Here is a 20,548-nt window from a genome sequence, read left to right as displayed (position 1 = left end):
ATTAAGATTGGCGGGTGCAGGCGGATTTAATCGTTTAGTCTGGTTTAATCGTGTGTTCTTTCTCCATCTCTCCGTCCTCATCACTTTACTTCAGCTCTCTCGTGAGTGTAAATATATATTTACGTGTCTGGATTCATTACAGTATTCATTACAATACAATTGTACATTTATTTATTCTAATTTAAGGTTTATTAACTTCGTTTATTGAGTTGTATTGAGTTTAAATGTGATTAAGGCCTAGTCTGTTAGCGCCTTGCCTAAAGCCCATGGCTTTTTATAAATTATTTTAAAGATTGCAACACAAGCAATCATCATCAGGTGTGAAAACTACATCAAGAAAATTTTAGCTGAAGCAGAAGAGATGCTGTGGTAAGGGGTTATATAAGTTAGAGAGGGGGAAGGAGCAAGGGAGGGGGAGGGAGTAGGGGGAGGGTAGCGTTGCGTGGAATGCTACTGGACGGGGGGAAAGTGGGCGGAGCTATAAAGGTGCAGAAAACCAATGCCACTGCAGCAAAGCCAATGAAAGACACGAAAGCAACAGTAACAGACGTTGGAGTAGTGCAAAAAAGCCAACACCACTACAGCAACGCTACCCCCCCTCCCTTGCTCCTCCCCCCTCTCTAACTTATATAACCCCTTACCACAGCATCTCTCCCACTTCAGGTAAAATTTTCTTGCTGTAGTTTTCACACCTGATGATGATTGCTTATGTTGCAATCGAAACATCGTGATAATTTTATTATTTTATTATTTTCCTTCTACGTGACTTTACCGAAAGAACCAAGAATATGAATCCCTTTAGTCACAAAAGCTTTAAATCGACATTAATTTTAAAGAGTTTGTTAATTTGTGTAAATTTATGCACTTTCAGATATAAGTGTACGTGTCTGCATTTATTACAAATACATCAAACTCTGGTCACCAGGTTCATAATGCAACAAGATACAAATACACGTATATTTATTCTAATTTAAGATTTATTCACTTTGTTTATTGAGTTTAAATGTGATAAAGGCCTAGTCCATCACCACCTCGCCTAAAGTCCTCAGCTTTTTGTATTTTTTTATTTTCTGTTAATTTGTGTACATTTATGCACTTTCAAATATAAATGTACGTGTCTATATTTATTATAATACAAATGCACGGATATTTATTCAAATTTAAGGTTTATTTACTTTGTTTATTGAGTTAGAATGTATCAAGGCCTAGTTCGCCAGCACCTGGTCTAAAGCTCTAGGCTTCAGGCTTTTCGTATTGTGTATTTATTATTCTTTAAGGTTTATAAATGAATATGAGGAAGCCACTGGGGCAGATTAAAACCTCCTTTTTTTAGAACAGTTTTTTTGCGTGCTTAGTTTGTTGTCCTTCCCCCGCACCTCCGATTATCGCGGTCGGCTGTGTACGGTGCAAAAGAAGTTCAACGTAGGTCTGTGAGCTGCTCACACGAGACGGCCTGGTGACACCCAGGAGGGGTCATAGACAGGACTCCCGGGACATTTAAAACCGTGCAGATATTACAACTCAACACTCACAAACACCCACACACAAACACACAAACGGTGACAACAACAACAACCGCAATTTGCCGCTAAGTGGCGGTGACGTCACCACGACGCTTGTGCCTTGCTATGTGCATGACCCAGGTGCCACGGGTCGACTGACACACAAACACACTCAGACGAAGACCCACATTTAGCCTTAACGTGCTTTTGGGGCATGTGCTGTTCCCGAGCAGCATAAATGGAGGCCGGCATGGCGCATGAGGAGGTGTGTGGGTAGCACCAGGCCCGGCCGCCTTTGTCTCCCGAAGTCACAGGGAGCAGCACCCAGGGCCCTGCGGACCGCTGTGGTCGTGGTGGTGAGGAGTGACGCGTCGCTCATGTTCGTGTGAAGTGCTCGGAGAGTCTGTGGCGGAGTGCTTGAGCAGACCGAGAGAGCCACGGCAGAAGAACTACGAAGCCATGGCAGAGGTAACGGTGGTGAAGGAGGGCTGGCTCTATGAGGGTGCTGCAAGAATATGACTCAGACGATAGGAAATCAGGCGCACAGGCCGACAAGAAGGAACTGCAGACCACGCTCCGCTCGCTGTCCTACAAACTCGAGGATATGAGCACATGCAACGATCTGATCGGCAAGCACAGAGCCACCCTCCAGCGCTCGCTCAACAACCTGGAAACCCTTAAGCTGCCGCCCGAGTGCAACGAGAAGCTAAAGGCCGTCAATGAGCGCGCCACCCACTTCCGCTTCACCTCCAATGCTGTGACCAATAGTGATCTCTTGCTCCGATGTCACATTGAGGGCGGTGCTCATCTCCAAAAACTCAAGCACACGGGCGAGAAGCCGTGCATGTGTGACGAGTGTGGCAAGACGTTTCTCGCGCTCGGCCTACAAGTATTTTTTCGCTTGTGTGTTAAACTGTGTGTACCCTTGATATTTTAAAGATGGCAGTTCTCATGCCGTCTATCCTACTGCTGTCCCTCCCGGCCATATCTAGTGCCACACTCAACTCTACAAACGGCAACCCTCGTTATTTCTCATCCATACTTGTTGCTCAATTTGCCACTGCATCTGCTAATGAAACAGCTTATAGATACTTCTACACTCCATCATTGTATCCTTTTAAACCCTATCTCTGTCCCATTATTTCACCAGCACTCCTTCCAAACTTAATTCTGCTCTTAGAAATGTCGCCATCTGTGAGCTGCTGCTATTCGTCCAAGGTTCTTCATCCTTTCACAGAAAATACCTGTGCAAACTATTAATTCTACTTTTCTTATTTCTGGGAGGTATTGAGCTTAATCCTGGCCCAAATGTAAAAAAAACTCATGTAATTCTGTAGATTTTTCTGGCAGAAAAGGTGTTGGTGTTCTACATATCAACATCAGAGGGCTTGTGATTAAATTAAGTCAACAAAAACTAGAAGTGGCAAATCTGGGACCAGACATTCTTTGCTTTACAGAAACATTTCTCACTCCTGCCGTAAATGACTTGCAGATTATGATTGACAACTGCAACCTTTTTCGGCTTGACCGAGGGTCTAAAGGTGGTGGAATTGCCATCTATGTTCGTAATGCTATTGCATATTCACCAGCTCATTCCTTGTAAAAAATGTTGCTTTGAAGGTCTGGCTCTCAGAATAACTCTCCCAAATAATCAACAGATATTGGTAGTGTGCTGCTATAGACCGCCTAGTGGTAAGGATGTTGAAGCTGTGTATTGCACTGAGAGAGCTTCTTTGGGGCCTCCCTAAAGGTGAAATAGTTTTAGTGGGTGATCTGAATTGGAATTGGCTAAACCCGCCAGCCGTGGCCACGAATTATGCAGATTAATTTAACCTATTTCAATTAATAAATGTCCCCACAAGACCCAACCTAAAAAATCTGGGACAGTCATCTCTGCTTGACGTCCTATTGACTAATGCTCCTCACAATTTAACACTTACTGGTGTTCTAGGTAACAACCTTAGTGATCACTCCTTTATATTTGGGGTGAGATCATCAGCCAGACCCAAAGCCCCCCCTAAATTGATTGATAAGCACTCCATGAGACACTTCAGCATACAGGCATTTACTAATGATGTACTTCACTCGGATATTGACAAGGTCTGTGATATCCCCAACCTCACTAAGGCTTGGGAGACCGTCAGGGACACGTTTCTCCAAATTCTTAACAAACATGCTCGATTGGTTAGATTTAAAATCAAAGGCAACCGCCCACCATGGTTTGATCCTTTGATTTCTAAGCTCATGAAAACTAGGGACAAGGCTTAGGCATGTGCTCAGAAAAGTTATTTGGTCAATGACTGGCTAGAATACAGGATTTTAAGGACTATATGCGTCAAAAAAATACATCATGCAAAAAATGCTTACTTTTCCTCCACTCTCCTGGAATCACATGGCAATGCCAGGATCTTCTGGAAAACAATGAAATGTATCGAAAAGGCATCTAACACAGACAATCTGCCCGTTGCGCTTAATTGAAATGTGGTCTATTTTTCAGAGCCCCAAATAATAGTCCACAATTTTAACCTCCATTTTCCTGAAGCTGGTGACCTTTTTGATAATGAATTGGGAGTCACCCCTGGTCATGCAATTTCCTACACCACTGTCCAAACATTAAACGAATTTAGTTTCCAGCCTATCCACGAAAGTAATGTTCTGAAACAACTGTCCTACCTCAAAGGGTCCTCCTCTACTGGAGTGGATAGTATTCCCGTCTTTGCTCTGCTAACTGTTGGTCACCTAATATACAAACCTATAGCCCATATTTTCAACCTGTCCATCAAAGAAGCATCAGTACCTCTAGAATGGAAACATTCCTATATTCGTCCACTTCGCAAAGGGGGCCCTAAAGATGATCCAAATAACTGCCGATCTATCTCAATTTTGTCCCCGTTGATGAAAATTTTAGAAAAATGATTGAACTACCAAATTAGCAGTTTCCTGTCCGACAACAATCTATTACATCGAAACCAATCTGGGTTCATAAAAAATACAACACCACATCTGCTGCATTAGACTCTCTGATATCATATTTACAGTAGCCTTGATAATAAGCAGTACTGCGCCAGTCTTTTGCTTGACTTGTCCAAAGCATGTGATAGTCGACCACAACACCCTGCTTAGTAAACTAAGTTGTCTCGGTTTCTCCAAACACGCAGTAGAATGGTTAAAAATGTACCTCTCTTCTCGCACCCAAACTGTATTCATAGATGGTTGGAGGTCAAACAGTGTTAAGATAACAAAAGGGGTTCCACAGGGTTCCATCCTCGGCCCCCTCTTGTTCTCTCTTTATGTTAATGACTTGGGCACTGACCTGGATCATTCCAGGGTAAATCTGTTTGCAGATGACACGATACTGATTACTGCTGGCCGCTCCCCAGATGACGCGATTGCTAAGCTCCAGGGTGATTTCTACAAACTACAACATCAGCTAGTTGCTCTTAAACTAGTCCCAAATACCTTCAAAACCAAGGTGCTATGCTTCTCACCAGGATTAAAGCAGGAAGTTATTTTTCCCCAATTATATTCCTTAAATTATCATAAAATAGAGCATGTCAAGATCTATAAGTATCTTGGGGTCATCTTTGATTCAAAACTGAATTTTCAACATCACATTGATTGCATTTGCAAAAAGACAATTAAAAATTGGGTTTCTGTATCGACACAAGCCTGTTTCCCCCTTATGTTCCGTTTGGAATTGAATACCGCTACCATACTGCCTCTACTTGATTACTGTGACATCGTATATAAATCAGCCCCCAGTCCTATACTGAAGAAGCTTGACTCAAGTTATCACTCGACCTTAAGATTTGCATTGAACTGCCCATATAGGACCCACCACTGCAATCTTTACATTGGGTCAAACTTTACTTCTCTTAATGATCGACGGCTTGTGCATCAGATCTTATTTATTCACGATGTACTTACAAAAAAATAAGCAGACTAACCTGCTGGATCTCCTCAGTGTTTCAAAGAAAAAATGTGACCTAAGGTCTTCGCTCATTTACCAGCTTCACATTCCTTATTGCTGTACAAATACTGGAGGAAGGGCCTTTTCTATTGATGCCCCCAGGGTCTGGAATGCTATCGCCAATAAACTGCAATTTGGATCACTACCTGTGAGATCTTCACTCAAAACTGCTCTAGAGGAGTTGTACACCCATAGCTGCCACTGCTATTCAGAATGGCCTAAAATCAAATGTATCGTTCCGGATGACCGCTGCAAAGTATGATCTTGAGTTTTTATTATAGAGTGCTGATCTTTAAATGTGTATTGGAAATTTTAGATACTGCTACTGAAACTCCTGCTGTTATGGAATGACTCATGCAGCCAGCTATGGCTTAAAAGTTTGTTCGTACATGTTATGTATATCGTTTATTGTTAAATTTTATTCACAGTTCCTATGATCACTGCGACATTGTTTTATAGCTTATTTTGGTGATTTTGAAAACGTTTTGGTTTAGCCATGTTTGTTTTTTTTGTAGTACAGAGTTAGCCTGATAACTTTAATCTAAATTGTCTTATGGTTGTTATTGTTTGACTTGCATCCCACTGGGATTTTTGCATACAGCGTTGAAATACGGTGTTTTTTCTAGAAGACTTTGCTGTTTTTTCCTGGATTTTTCTGTTGTGCGTAGTCACTTTAAGATGTTTCTTGTTTATGTTTTTATTTGTTGCGGTTGCATCCGAGTCAAGAGCCGCATGGCTTACAGGGTTATACCTAGTAAATAAAACTGAAATGAAACTGAAATACATACTTCATCTTGGGTGGAACATTCTACAAACAAACTGAAGGCACCCCAATGGGTTCTCCCTTATCTCCGGTTGTGGCCAACATTTTAATGGAAAATTTTGAGACGGACGCCATCCAGGCATCCACTCTATGCTCGTCCTTGTGGAAGAGGTACGTGGATGGCACGTTTGTCATCTGGCCACATGGCCGACCGGCTCTGAAACAATTTCTCAACCACATAAATTCCATTCACCCAGCAATCAAATTCACCAAGGAGGTAGAAAAGGTAGGCATGCTACCTTTGTTGGATGTCTTAATCAAAAAGAGACCAGATGGCTCAATGAGCCACTCTGTCTACAGGAAAGTAACCCATAGTGACGCCTACCTAAAACCTGATTCCCACCACCATCCATCCCAGAATAATTCCCTCATCAAAACCCTACACCATAGAGCTCAATGTATCTCCGACCATGAACACTTAACCAGTGAACTCAAACACGTACACCAAGCTCTCAAGGCGAATGGATATTCTGACTACACAATCTGCAAAGCCATCACCCTAACCGTGAGGAAGGAGCCATCTGAAGATCCAATCAAAACCATCACCTTGCCTTACATAGCAGGGATAACCAAAAAGATTTCCAAAAACTTGAACAAACACAAGATCCAGGTCCGAATTAACACTGCATAAAATTAATGATCTTATCCCATCTGTGAAGGACAAGATTCCTAACATTCAATATCCCGGCGTTTACAAACTAAGCTGTATTTGCGTCAGCAGTTACATTGGGGAAACTAAACGACATGTCTCGGACCGTGTTCGTGAACATAAGGCACCCTCGCCTTCAGCTCCACCTCTATCTCTACCCCCCCCTCTCTCCCCCTGTCTTTGCCCCCTCCCTCCTCCCATTGTCTAACGCACTACTTGTAGACATCTCTCTCCCCCTATCTCTACCCCTCCCTCTCCCTCCCCCCTATCTCTACTCTCTTCCTTCCCCCATTGTCTAACACACTTGGACTGCGCCCTCACCTTCAGCTCCACCTCTACCCCCCCTCTCTCCCGCTGTCTCTGCCCCCTCACTCCCCCCATTGTCTAACGCACTCCTTGTTCTTGTGGTGCTTTGCTCCTACATTGGCGCTGGCTGCCCCGCCCATGCTGTTTACGCCACACAGCTTTGGTCACTTTGAAAGCCCTTATAAGCAGTTGCATTTAGAGGCTTGCCCCCTCTTTTCTCGCCACCTGATGAAGACTGCTTGTGTTGCGATCAAAACGTCGTGTTTTTTTTGCTTTTATTTAGTATTTATTTTATTTATTTTTATTTTCTACCTACGTGACTTTACCGAAAGAACCAAGAATATGAATTCCTGCGATCACGAAAGTTTTAAGTCAAAATTTAGATTTTTTTACAGTTTGTAAAGGCGGTATGGAAAAGTACAACTTCAGCTTATTTAGTTAGGAAAGGCAACACGGGTGACGATATTGTGACACCAGTCTTCGAACCTCCCCCCTGGGTCAACTCAGCCTCAAATGAGTACATGGTGCGGTGTAAACGTCGCCACTGGAGAGACAAAGGCGGCCGGGCGTGGTGCTCGCTAACGGCACTTGCCCTACACAAGTCCGTTAAGGCTGAAGGCAGCGATGGGACTGCGACTAAAACATCGGGCCCAGGCATTTGTAAACACCCGCCCAAATTCGGCCTATGGGCAATTGCTTTATTTTTGTATTGTTTAAACGATTCTAGATTTAAAGCTTTCGTGACTAAACGAGTTGCTGTGCGATGACAAACTGTGTTAGTACTAGTAGTAGCTAGTGATGTTGCGATTTATTTAGCGAATTGCTATTTCACGCGACTTCCCGCAGTAAAAACACCAGATACATTTACAACATGGAGATGAATAAATAAATGCATGCTCTTTGAGTGGACGTCAGCCCACATTGCCACAGAGCCACTTTGCAGCCTTCTCCTCCATTACTTGCAGGGCAATAAACGACCCCAGGTCCGCCCGTGAACGCCCTGACGGGACTTCAACAGCCGAAGACGATGTGAGCGCCGTGGTTTCCTGCGAAGTGATGAAGTCTTCTTAAGCGTGATTTTTCAGTGCAATCCTCATTGCTACCATGTGCGGTTGGGTCCAAAAACACAAATGGGGAGCCGGTGAAGGAAGAATCTGGGGAAGTCGAATTTAGGACTTAATGCCAAACTGGGAGCGTATATAATGAACGAAGCATACACATTCGAGGTAATAAAATAACTATTTTCATAATAAAAAAACATATACAAAAAACATATATGAATGCAGAGTATGGTGTGTGTGTCAGTGGTAAGTCTGAGTATTGAGTGTGCGTTAGTGGTGAATCTGGTGAGTGTGTGCTAGTGGTGAGTCAGTGGTTAGTGGTGAGTCTGTATGAATGAAGAGTATGGTGAGTGTGTGTTAGTGGTATCAGTTTAACACATAGGATTTATAAATGTGTCGTTAAACCCACCACCACCCAACACAGCTAATTGGTAAGATTTGTCACGTAAACAGAACATGCCAATTCGTTCCAAGTACAGCACACCAGTGTGTTGGAGAGCAAATCCACACCATTTACAATGAGTACGAAGTTTCGCCAGTAATTTCAATTTGTGGAGAAATCCTCCTTTTTCGATCCTTAAATAGAGGGATAGATGTGATGACGTCACTTGTGAGCCCGTCACGTGCGCTGGGGGGCGGGGCGTATTATTAATGAATGCGTATAAATGTCAAAAGGTAATCCATTACCGGATGGGTTATTTATATGGTTAATCAATGTACATTATGCATGCACATTGTTCTTGTACCTGCAGTCGTTTGCGTGCATTAAAATAGCAGTACAGTACCTGTTATTGTTTGCCTACAGGTAATCCCCATTGACGTATGGTGAACCTGGAAAGGCATGCGTTTAAACAATGTATTACTTGATGATTCGCTTCCATACAGCACTAAGCCTGTAGCTGTCTGAACGGTTACAAATATTTAGTTTTTTTCTCCAGGATATTTCCATAAATCTAGCTGTCCGCCTGGTGATGCTAGTTGTAATACTGGCGAAATGTCGTACTCAAGATTATAAATGTTGTGGATTTGCTCTCCAACACACCGATGTGCTGTACTAGTAATGAATTGACATGTTCTGTTTACGTGACAAACCGTACTAATTGGCTGTGTCGGGTGGTGGCAGGTTTAACAATACATCTATAACACATCCATAGATATGCGCTCTAACCCAAAAAACCTGTATTATGGATGTTGAGTGTGTGTTCGTGGTGAGTCTGTATGAATGAAGAGTATGGTGAGTGTGTGTCGGTGGTGTGTGTTAATGGCGAGTTTGGTGAGTGTGTGCTCGTGATGAGTGTGTTAGTGGTGAGTGTTTGTGTTAGTGGTGCATTTGGTGAGTGTGTGCTAGTGGTGAGCCTGGTAAATATGTGCTAGTGGTGTGTGCAATGGTGTGTATGTGTTGGTGGTGAGTGTGATCAGTGAGTGTGTATTCGTGGCGAATGTGTGAGTGATGAGTAAAGCGAAGGGAAAATGAAAAAAATACAATTATCACAAGATGCCAGAATTAAATCAGAAGGCTAAATGCGATTAATACTAAACTTTTTAAGCTTTGATTTAGCATCACACTCTCAGTGCAGAATCATGAAAAATACCGAGTTTTAAAACAAATATTACGTCAAAATTGGATTCAAATTCCTTCAGAATCCCCAATTTTCACAAATATCGCAAAGAATCAGTGATATTCGTGCTAATTATCATCTATAGCCCTCCAAAATTATAAACGCATTTTCATTGTATATCTCTCATAGTTTTTCACTTGAATGCACTGCATACTTGTATTCTTCCTCACTAAAAGTACACATGTTCTTCATATTGTAAATTGTTTTAATTATGCCACGTGCTTTGAAGAACTAAACCCAGGCAAAATTACGTTATCGCTTAACTTTGCCCTTTAGAAAGAATGGGATGGGGGCTTAGGGGGATTTGGGTCGTCCTCCGCAAAAGGCCAACAACTGACGGGGTGAACTCGAGGGAGTGTCAGACGGACGCACACATTGACAGGGGGGGGAACTAAAGGGAGTGTCAGACGGACGCAGAAGCTGACAGGGAGAGAACTAGAGGGAGTGTTAGATGGATGCACACATTTACAAGGGGGAACTAAAGGGAGTGTCAGACGGACGCACACATTGACAGGGGGGGCTATAAGGAATATCAGACGGACGCACACACTGAGGGGGGGGGGGGGGCATAGGGACTGTCAGACGGACGCACACACTGACAGGGGGAGTATGAAAGGGAATTTCCGTGAAAAGCACTTGACGCAATTTTATCCCACTCACCAGAAATTCGCCTGATCTCGTTAGACTCTGGAATCTAAGCAGGGTGAGCCTGGATAGCGCTTGCATTATCCATAAGAGGTTTTTGTTGTGTTATAGCGCATACATATAAATGTGTCGTTAAACCCGCCACCACCAGACACAGCCAATTAGTAAGGTTTGTCATGTAAACAAAACATGCAAAACAATCACAACCTATTATTGGCTATACTCTTTGGTTCTTTCGGTAAAGTCACGTAGGTATAAAATAAAATAAATCACGTTTTGGGCGCAACACAAGCGTCCATCATCAGGTGGGACAACCACAGCAAGAAACAATTGCTAAAGTGGGCAAAAGGGCTGCTGTGACAAGAGGCTATATGGGTAAGAGAGGGGGGAGGAGCCAGGGAGGAGAGATAGAGAGGGGGGTGTGGGGTAGGGGGAGTGGAGCGCTGCTAGAGGGATTAGGAAACGAGCAAGGCAAAAGTGAGAGGGGGGAGGAGCCAGGGAGGAGAGATAGAGAGGGGGGTGTGGGGTAGGGGGAGTGGGAGTGGAGTGCTGCTAGAGGGATTAGGAAACAGGCAAGGCAAAAGTGAGAGGGGGGGAGGAGCCAGGGAGAGATAGAGAGGGGGGTGTGGGGTAGGGGGAGTGGAGCGCTGCTAAAGGGATTAGGAAATGGGCAAGGCAAAAGTGAGAGGGGGGAGGAGCCAGGGAGGAGAGATAGAGAGGGGGGTGTGGGGTAGGGGGAGTGGGAGTGGAGTGCTGCTAGAGGGATTAGGAAACGGGCAAGGCAAAAGTGAGCGGGGCTGGGAGTGGGAGGCTGAAGAAACTGGAGAGGCGGATATAAAGGCAACACCATAAAGCAGTTAAGGTTTTACCTGGTTAATAACACCCTTCCAATGATTGCTAAATTTGTATCCATCTTCTCGGTTGAAGTTATTCCTATGTTTATATATCTGGATGGCTTCATGAACAAACCTTTGATAGTAGCCCGAAGGTTTGCAGAGTACCTTGGTCTCAGACAAAACAATATCATGAGAGCCCCCAGCATTATAGCAATGGTCAGCCACGGCTGAGGTATTGGTTCTGCCGTGTTTCAGATCTGACTTGTGCTTGCGAACACGGTCTGAGATATGTCATTTCGTTTCCCAAATGTAACACCCACCACAGGTGCAACTTAGTTTGTAGACAGCAGGATATTGCATGTCAGGCATGACATTCTTCACAGATGGGATTAGATCACAGATTTTGTGTACTGTACTGAATCGGACCTGGATCTTGTGTTTGTTTGAGATTTTGAAATCTTTTTGGTAACGTGATCGTTTTAATCGGCGTCTCAGGGGGTTGTTTCTCCATGGTTGGAGAAACAGCTTTGCGAATAATGCGGTCCGAGTACCCATTCATCTTGGGGGCCTGGTGTAAATGTACCAGTTCACTGGCTAGGTGGTGTTGGTCAGAAATTCAGTGGGCCCTATGGTGTAGTGTCTTGATGAGGGAATTCTTCTGTGCCAGATGGTGGTGGGAATCAGGTTTCAGATAGGGATCTGTGTGGGTGGCTTTCCTGTAGACAGTGTCCCAACGAGCCATCTGGTCTCTTCTCAAACAAAACATCCAAGAATGGTAGCTTACCATCCTTCTCCACTTCCATGGTGAATTTGATGGATGGGTGTATGGAATTAATGTGGTTGAGAAATTGGTTCAATGCTGGCAGGCCATGTGGACAAATGACGAAAGTGTCATCTACATATCTCTTCTACATAGAAGCACGTAGGGTGGATGTCTGCATGGCATGTCTCAATAAATGATGGCACGCGATTTTTGACGATTTTTGACCCCCCCCGTCATCACACGGCATCACAAAAAGTCAGCCCCCCCTCAAATATGACATCACAAAGCTCTGCCCCCCCCCTCCAAAATAAAACATGCTTCAAATCGCTTTAAACTATTGTCATTGTAGTGCGTATGTAATGTGGCGCTGCACTTTGATGTTGTAGGAGAAAACATTGATTAAAAAGTATATTTAATTAAGTAGAACGTATTCTTAGTTCTTTCGGTAAAGTCACGTTGAAGGTAAACAATAAAATAATAAAATATATATAAAACAATACAAATTCTCACGACGTTTCGACCATAACACAAACGGTCGTCTTCAGGTGTGTCGGTTTGCATAAATTTATTTATTTTTAAACGGTGTATTTATTTATTTAAAAAAAAATTCGTCTCCCCCCTCCTCTTTTCAGAACATAGATGGACTAGTCCTAAATAAACTGTCAAATCGCTGCGCGTGGCGCTAACGTTTTTTTTTAGAAATAAAGACACTGTTTAAAAATAAATACATTTATTTAAACCAACACACCTGAAGACGACCGTTTGTGTTATGGTCGAAACGTCGTGAGAATTTTTATTGTTTTATATATATTTTATTATTTTATTGTTTCCCTTCAACGTGACTTTACCGAAAGAACTAAGAATATGAATTACTGCAGTCACGAAAGCTTTACATCAAAATTTAAGTAGAACGTGTTGTCTATATTTATTTCAAGTTGCGCATTTTGATGTGACGTCACATTTCTCAAACACCCCCCCCCCTCGTCACGCATCGTCACAAATGTCTGACCCCCCCTAGGTGCGTGACGTCATTTATGGACGGCCTCAAAGACTAACAGCAGCGTTCAATCTGCTCTCTCTTAAGAGACACTTTGGCTTGTGTTGTCTTGTTTTCGAGTGACGTTGACCTTAGCTCAGTGCCTCAGTGTGACCAGTCATGTATGTTTGTGAAATACCGTACGCATTAGAAATTGCATTTGTATTATGAAACCACACCAAACATTAAATATCACACAGCCTCATTAAACCCCTTTTGTTTCAACAAATCATCCATGCGATCACATTCCATATTATCAACAGATTTATTGATGAATCATGATTAATTTTTTTTGGAGATTAGGTCACCTAATGATCTGACTAAATCTGTGCCATTATGAACTCTCCCTCTCCACCACCCGACACAGCCACAGAATTGAAGCTCTGCTGTGCCCGGCCCCCATCCTAGTTCTGCACGAGGTTGGTCATGGCCGCCAGCAGAGGTTGGTCATGGCCGCCAGCAGAGGTAGGCTCAGTCCCGTGAGGAGGAGGTGAGGAGCGGCTCTAACGCCACCGTTACCGAAGCTGGCTTTGTTGCACAGCTCTCCCTTGCAGCAGGAGCTCCTGTAGAAGTCAGAGGACACCTCGTAGCACGTATTGAGGCAGCCCAGGTTGACGTAAACACTATCAACTAAGGAAGGGGGTTGAGGGAGGAAGGATTAAGACAATGGTGGGGAGGCAATGATGTATTAATCATAGCAGCAGTAAGTAGCACCGTTAAACTTATGACATTGAGTTATGTAATTTGTTTAGTCTAGATTTTGGACAGGGTATTGGCATAGTGGTCTCACAGGAAGGACGTCCTGGGTTTGATTTCCCAGGACGTCCAGACATTTATCAAACGTGGCAATGCTGGCATATTACACGAAGACTACCTAATTGAGATTACACAGCGCCATCGCCCCCTGCTGTAATACACGCGGCAGGACCCTCCTGAATAAGAGTTGAGACTCAGACAGGCCTTTCTGGGTACACAAGTCCAAAAATAATTAAAATAATAAAGATAGCCTCTACAGCATAATGGCAAAATACTTTTAAAAAATCAAATCTTAGCCACTGGTGTGGAGAAATAATCGAATCATTGAGGGATATAATAGTTGCATTACTGACGTGTTAACTTTTTTTAAGTGCCTCCTTTACCCAGAGACTTTCTAAGCGCTTTACACACCATACACGGCTTCATCACACGTCATCGTAAATACCTAAAAGAGCAAACACCATTGGCAGCTGTTCCTCTGTGGCACAAGGTTACTCAGTACCTGGCCCGTGATCAGCCATTTGGGGGGGCGATGGTTGCTGCTGTGCGTAATTTCCCATTGGGTAATTTGCAGTGTAATTTATCAAATAAGGGTAAATGTTGACTGTGACACTGGCACACAATGGTATATTCATTTTGAATAGCATCAGAGCAAAATTTTAACATCCACTGTAAAACAGACGGCGCAAATTTTACATGACAATATTAAACGGTGCGACCTGGCAGAAGTGAATCGTGGACCTTTGAGAGAAGATGTAAACAGTGCACTACCGGGTTACGTGCACGGCTCTTTCTCCATAGACCTTACCACTTTGCTGCACAACCTTGAAGCAGTACGGATCGTTGTAGTTGCAATAGGACTCGATCGGTGTCTGGCAAAGATTATCGTGGATTGCACACGTGTAGCACTTGAGTGACGGGGCCTCTTTGTTGCAGCCGTTCACTGAGCAGCAGGCAGTGGTTATTCCTTCTTCTCTTCCTGCTCCGCCTCCCCCTCCGTAACAGTCAGTGCGGCAGCCTCTCCCTAACACCACGCCTGAATGCAGTCACGGGAATGCATTACGCATACTTGGTGGATTGTGTAGAAATCATCGTTAATCAACGTCTAGCCATTTCGGCTTCATTATTATGCATATTAATCCAGGAGAGCCTCACCATGTTTTGTGATTGTTGTTCAGGAGGATCCTGCCAAGTTTTCGTGTTTAAGGGGGTAACGTATTATGTGTATATGTCAGTTGAGCAATTTGCAGTGTCATCATCATCACGATCTATGGGAAGATAGTCCGTCGGTGTCCACTGTACATTTCGTAATTTATTTTAACTTTCTGTTTTATGCGAATATGTTCAAGTAGTGTGCATCTTCCTGGCAGCATTCTCTTATGTCGTCAAGCCATTGTGGTGTAATTGTTCCAATTTGGCAAATTTGGACCATGACACCAATACAACACGGCCAACTGTCCTTGCTAACGACGTCACAGATTCTTTAACGTACACTGTGAGTGAAGCATATGGTGCTTTTTTCGGTAACGCACACCGCAGTATTAACCAAGGTAGCCTGCAGGGTCGGAACCGTGAACTTCTGCAACAGCCAGTGAACGCTTGGCAATTTCAGCACTAATTTTGATTCCAAAGTAATATTTCGAGAATAGACTACATCATGATCTGACCAAATGTATGCAATTACGAACCCTCTACCACCCGACACAAACGAACAAATTAGTGGCTACGTGTACAAGTGTTTAACGTGGCAATTATCACGGTCACTGTATCGCGTGCTTTGAGATGCGCTTCTGTAGCCGTCTGGAATGCTCTTCCGATATCAGAAAGCCACTGGGGCTTGCACTTTTAAATCTACATTGAAAACGTATTTCTTTAGAACTGATGTGTTTAGTTTATTGTTCTTCCCCTGCAGCTCCGATTAGCACGTTTGACTACGTGTGGTGCAAAATAAGGAAAATATCAACATATATTATGTATTTTTTTAGCTCACCAGTAAGTTGAAGAAGAATCCACACAACCAAATATAACGTTTCACTTCAGACTACACGAAACATCGTCAGGACAAAGATCTCTAAACTGAAAAGCATAGAAGGCAGAGTCACTGTGTCACACTTGCTTTAAGTAGGTTATGTGTTAAGTTAAAATCACCATCGTTGCTTGGATGATGGTTCATTCCTGATTCAGCCTTCTCTGGTTAAGCGCTGTGCATTTACACCTTGGTTGGAGGGCGTAGTAATTCAGACACAGACTCTACTCCTTCCCTACAGAACTGCCCTGGCTATTGGTTGGCTACACTAATTCCGCACTCAAAATTGAGCCAAGAAAACTTCTACTCAAAGTTTCGACGATTGTTTTTTTGTTAGCAGAAGTTCCAGCACACGGCACTGTTCCACAACAGTGTGAAACCAACCACAAAGTTCCATGCATTAGGATAGACACCGATCCAGAATTTTGCGCAATTAAATAATGTATTACAGCGATTCCCTTGCCAACCGTGAATTTACCAAACGCGAGATTTGAGTATGCGCGGATCTACTTCTGTATACATGTGTAGTGAGCGACTCCCGAGACAAGTCGAGTAGAAGGTTTCTTACTTATTAAGAGCACACTGGGCGATACATTGTTTAACGCAGCTACACATAGGCGATCCTAACACGTATCCCCATCTCTGGCTTCGCTACGCAAGCTGTCCGACTAGCGCAGCGATGGCGACAGAGAGGGTCTTGCAGATGATCAGCCACGTGGTCAGAGACGAAGATATGACGACGAGCAGCAACGCAGCCAGGACCCAGGACCCGCAACATCACCAAACCTCTGGTTCGGTCCTCCTCATATCTGCCCCGGCGCGGCCAAGCTCCACTTATGGCCACGCCTCCTTTCCAGAACCCTCGAGCCGGTTCCCGGAGATTCTCGACTGACGCCGCCTTTGACCTTTACCCCAGATACGCCCGCCCCCCCCCCTCCCTAATAAGGCATTACGTAATGCACCCATAACCGCAATTACCACTCCAGGCCGACAGGTGTCACCCTGTCATTACACGTATATGGGACTGTGAAGAGAAATTGTTAAAAGTGTACATGTTGAGATAATTTTAAGACATCTCCCACAGTTGGGGTGGAGGGCACTGTCCAATTAGCGGCGGAGCCGAGAGGGTATAGATGGTACTTCAAAACAATGTTAACTTCTGAGAATTTGCAACAATACCATGAGAAATGTGGCTCTGGAGACCGCCGGGAGAAGATTCCGGCACGTGTTGACAATGATGGCGAACAAGTGGAGACGCTTTGACTTTTTGAAGCTATTAACATACATTTGTTATCACGTTATTTTTCCAATAAAAACGATAGTCCCATAGAAGTAAAAAAAAAACAATTTGAAGCACCCTGTATAAGCAGAGCGCGCAGTCGGGACACTTGCCCGGGGACCAACAAGCTACAAGGTGGACACCATCGTGGCTGACATGAAGCTAGTTGTAATTACTGGCGAAAAGTCGTACTCAGATTGTAATTGTCGTGGCTTTGCTCTCCAACACACCGGTGTGCTGTACTAGTGTAGTGTTGTAAGGACGAGCAGACTTCTTTAGGAGGCACACTCTGTTTATTGTATTATTTCCTTATACAACGCTTAACACACACAGAGGGATATTCGGTCCCCTCACCCGATACCCTAGGGAGGTACAGCCTCCGGACCTGGCGGGACTCACACGTCTACCGCTAACCTCCTTGATACCTAAGGAGGTACAACCTCCGGACTTGGCGGGACTCACACGGCTACCGCTATCCTAGTCCTCCGGCTAGGACCTAGGGGAGGCTATCTGACCCACCGCTGGCCCGGTGGGTCCTGACAACTGAGTATGCCGAGCCTTAGCCCTTAGAAGGGCTGAAAGGCTGGTCCAGGGTCCTAGCTAGGCTTCAGCCCAGTCTTCTATCTTCGTGCAGGGAGAGAACTCCCCGAGGTCCGTTGGGTCACCCATCTTATACCCCTTCGTGGCCAGGTAGAACCAATCATACATTCCCACGTGGAACCGTCTGATTGGTTCGCACCAAACCCTGGCCACGATCCGTTTCACCTCGACTGACCCCAACCGTTGTACCCATGGATAATACTGCACTGCCCTGGTGGCAATGCAGGTTACGCAACAGCGCGTAGTTAACACCTCTACATCAGTAACGAATTGGCAAGTTCTGTTTACATGACAAACCTCACTAATTGGCTGTGTTCGGTGGTGGCGGGCCTAACAACACATTTATATATTTACGAGATCCAACCCAAAAAAACCCTTTCTCATGGAGGAAATAAAGACTTCAACCATTTTGTAATGGACGTCTCCAGGGAGATTCTTTACACCTATTTACCAACCACGAGCATCTCGGTTCCAGTGATACGGCAAGTCATCGCGAATTCGCCGAGTCGTGTTATTTACGTAGTTTATTGTAAAATAATTCGGTCACAGTCCCTGTGATCATTGTTACTTTGCAATTATGGCTTTATTTTTTTATTTCGAAAAAGTTGTTTGGTTTGGACATGTTTGTTTTGTTGTAGTACGGAGTTCGGCTGATGGCCTTAATCTAAATTTTTGTGGTTGTTGTTTGATTGCATCCCACTGGGATTTTTTTGCACACAGCGTTGGTGTACGGTGCTTTTTTCAGGAATATTTTGCTGTTTTTTCATGGATTTTCTGTTTGCATAGTCACACAAAGTCACTTTAAGATGTTTTTCTTGTTCGTGTTTTTTTGTTTGTTGTGGTTGCACCTGATTCAAGAGCCGAATGGCTCATAGGGCTATACAAAAAAAATCAACTGAAACTGATATCAAAATTGGGCTTCCGTCGCATTGTCTCGCAGACTTCTGCGAGACGCGAGGCAACCACTTGGGGTCTGCAGGCTACCCAACAGAGCCTCTCGCTTCACGTTGCTTTACCTCCGCCCCTGATCGGTCACTAGATCTGTGCTCCGTCTCACGAAATAATTGGCACGTTATTCGCGGGTGTGAGCAACGGTCTCAAGGAAATCACGTGACGTGTGTTATTACATCATTTTATTACAGCACGACGTCATTGTAATTTCGTGACGTCATTGTTACAAATGTCGCGGGGCCGTGGTGCTGCTTAGCTTAATCAGCTTCCCGTTTGTATTGTTGTACATTCGCATACCTGTCAACAACTAATTATATATATTTTTTATTTAAAGCTTTCGTGACTGCAGTGATTCATATTATTGGTTCTTTCGGTAAAGTGACGTTGAAGGGAAACAATAAAGTAATAAAATATATATAAAAAATAAAATTCTCACGACGTTTCTAATTAACTAATGATATTATCAGTGCCTCCCTTATTATAGACCAGTTCAGATATAATTGGTCACCCCGTGCCCTTTAAATCTCAACGTTCATCCAACAAAATCCCATCACAAGGGAGAAACACAAAGACAAATTATGTTACTTTAACAAAAACTGTTTTATCACGCGCCTGCCTGTGATCTTGCATGCATGATGCTGCTTGCTTGATATGTGGATGCACACTCATGTTGTAAATTCACAGCAATAAACGGGGATCGCTACTCTCCAGAGTAAAAACGACTTTGTTTTATTTGGCCGTATGATTTTTGCGCCCGTATTGAAACGGCTGTATGCCATATGGACCTGAAAACGAATTTTCCCTGTACAAGAATACGGGGTGTCTCGTATGGGTTGACAGTTATACATACTGTACAGTGCACATTAATTTTGCCCTTTAATCGTAGACCCGAAGCGAGTGGTGAAGGTGAGAGTGTCTTGCATCTGTGGCCCGGAGGAAGGTGGCCTGAGCCCCTACTCCTTCTAACCAGCCCTTTCCCCATCATTTCATTGCCATCGGCACCATCGTCGTGACTACTCAAGGCATTTAAAAGTTAACGTAATGTTTATTTATCATGTTATTGTGTAATGTACTCTATTTTATTAGGAACTACGACTGCAGTTCACCTAACCCCCTATTTCCTATAGGCCCCTGTACTTTACCAACCGTGGATTTTCGAACCCCGAGGGTTTTCGGGAACCGAACCCTCGCGGATGGCAAGGGGTTACAGTATTATCATTAATATCACGGCATGTAAAATTCCGTAGTACTGGTCCGTGCACTAGTTCGCATGTTTTGGCCAATACCAGTTACATACAGACCCACACAGGTGCCAATCGGGAATCAAAACTAGGCTCTTCTTGCTTTGAGAAAAGTGTTACCGTGGCACGATGCATTCACCCTTAGTCGAGATTCTGGAATACATCGGTATATGAGCAGATTGAGCTTGGTAAGACAGACCCTTGTTTTATTGCTTCTTTCACGTGTAATGTACTTACTTTTATTTGTGATCGTCATGTAGCACGCGTTCAACCCAGTGCCGCAGTCAATAGGATCTGTTGGTTGTTTGCACGCCTGAACACTGGCACACTTGTGGCAGTGTTCACATCAAAATGCGCAAGTTGCGCATTTTGATGTGACGTCACATTTCTCAAACACCCCCCCCCCCTCGTCACACATCGTCACAAATGTCTGACGCCCCCCCCCCGCCAGGTGCGTGACGTCATTTACGGACGGCCTCAAAGAC

At 44.0% G+C, this 20,548-nt stretch overlaps 1 long non-coding RNA gene across 1 annotated transcript; it reads right to left on the bottom strand.

Moving 5' to 3' along the window:
• Positions 1-12,523: 12,523 nt before the first annotated feature.
• LOC142907134 (uncharacterized) lies at positions 12,524-20,418 on the bottom strand. Its single transcript, XR_012930825.1, has 3 exons — positions 20,301-20,418; positions 14,775-15,002; positions 12,524-13,840 (listed from the first exon to the last, which is right to left on the bottom strand). It is a non-coding gene; the product is annotated as an uncharacterized LOC142907134 (long non-coding RNA).
• Between the last annotated feature and the right edge of the window lie 130 nt (positions 20,419-20,548).

The sequence above is a fragment of the Petromyzon marinus genome, chromosome 75 (genome assembly GCF_048934315.1).
Source record: "Petromyzon marinus isolate PM22_M1 ecotype Great Lakes invasive population chromosome 75, UKy_Petmar_22M1.pri1.0, whole genome shotgun sequence".
NCBI classification, from domain to species: Eukaryota; Metazoa; Chordata; class Hyperoartia; order Petromyzontiformes; family Petromyzontidae; genus Petromyzon; species Petromyzon marinus.
This window is presented reverse-complemented; position numbering and strand designations above follow the sequence as displayed.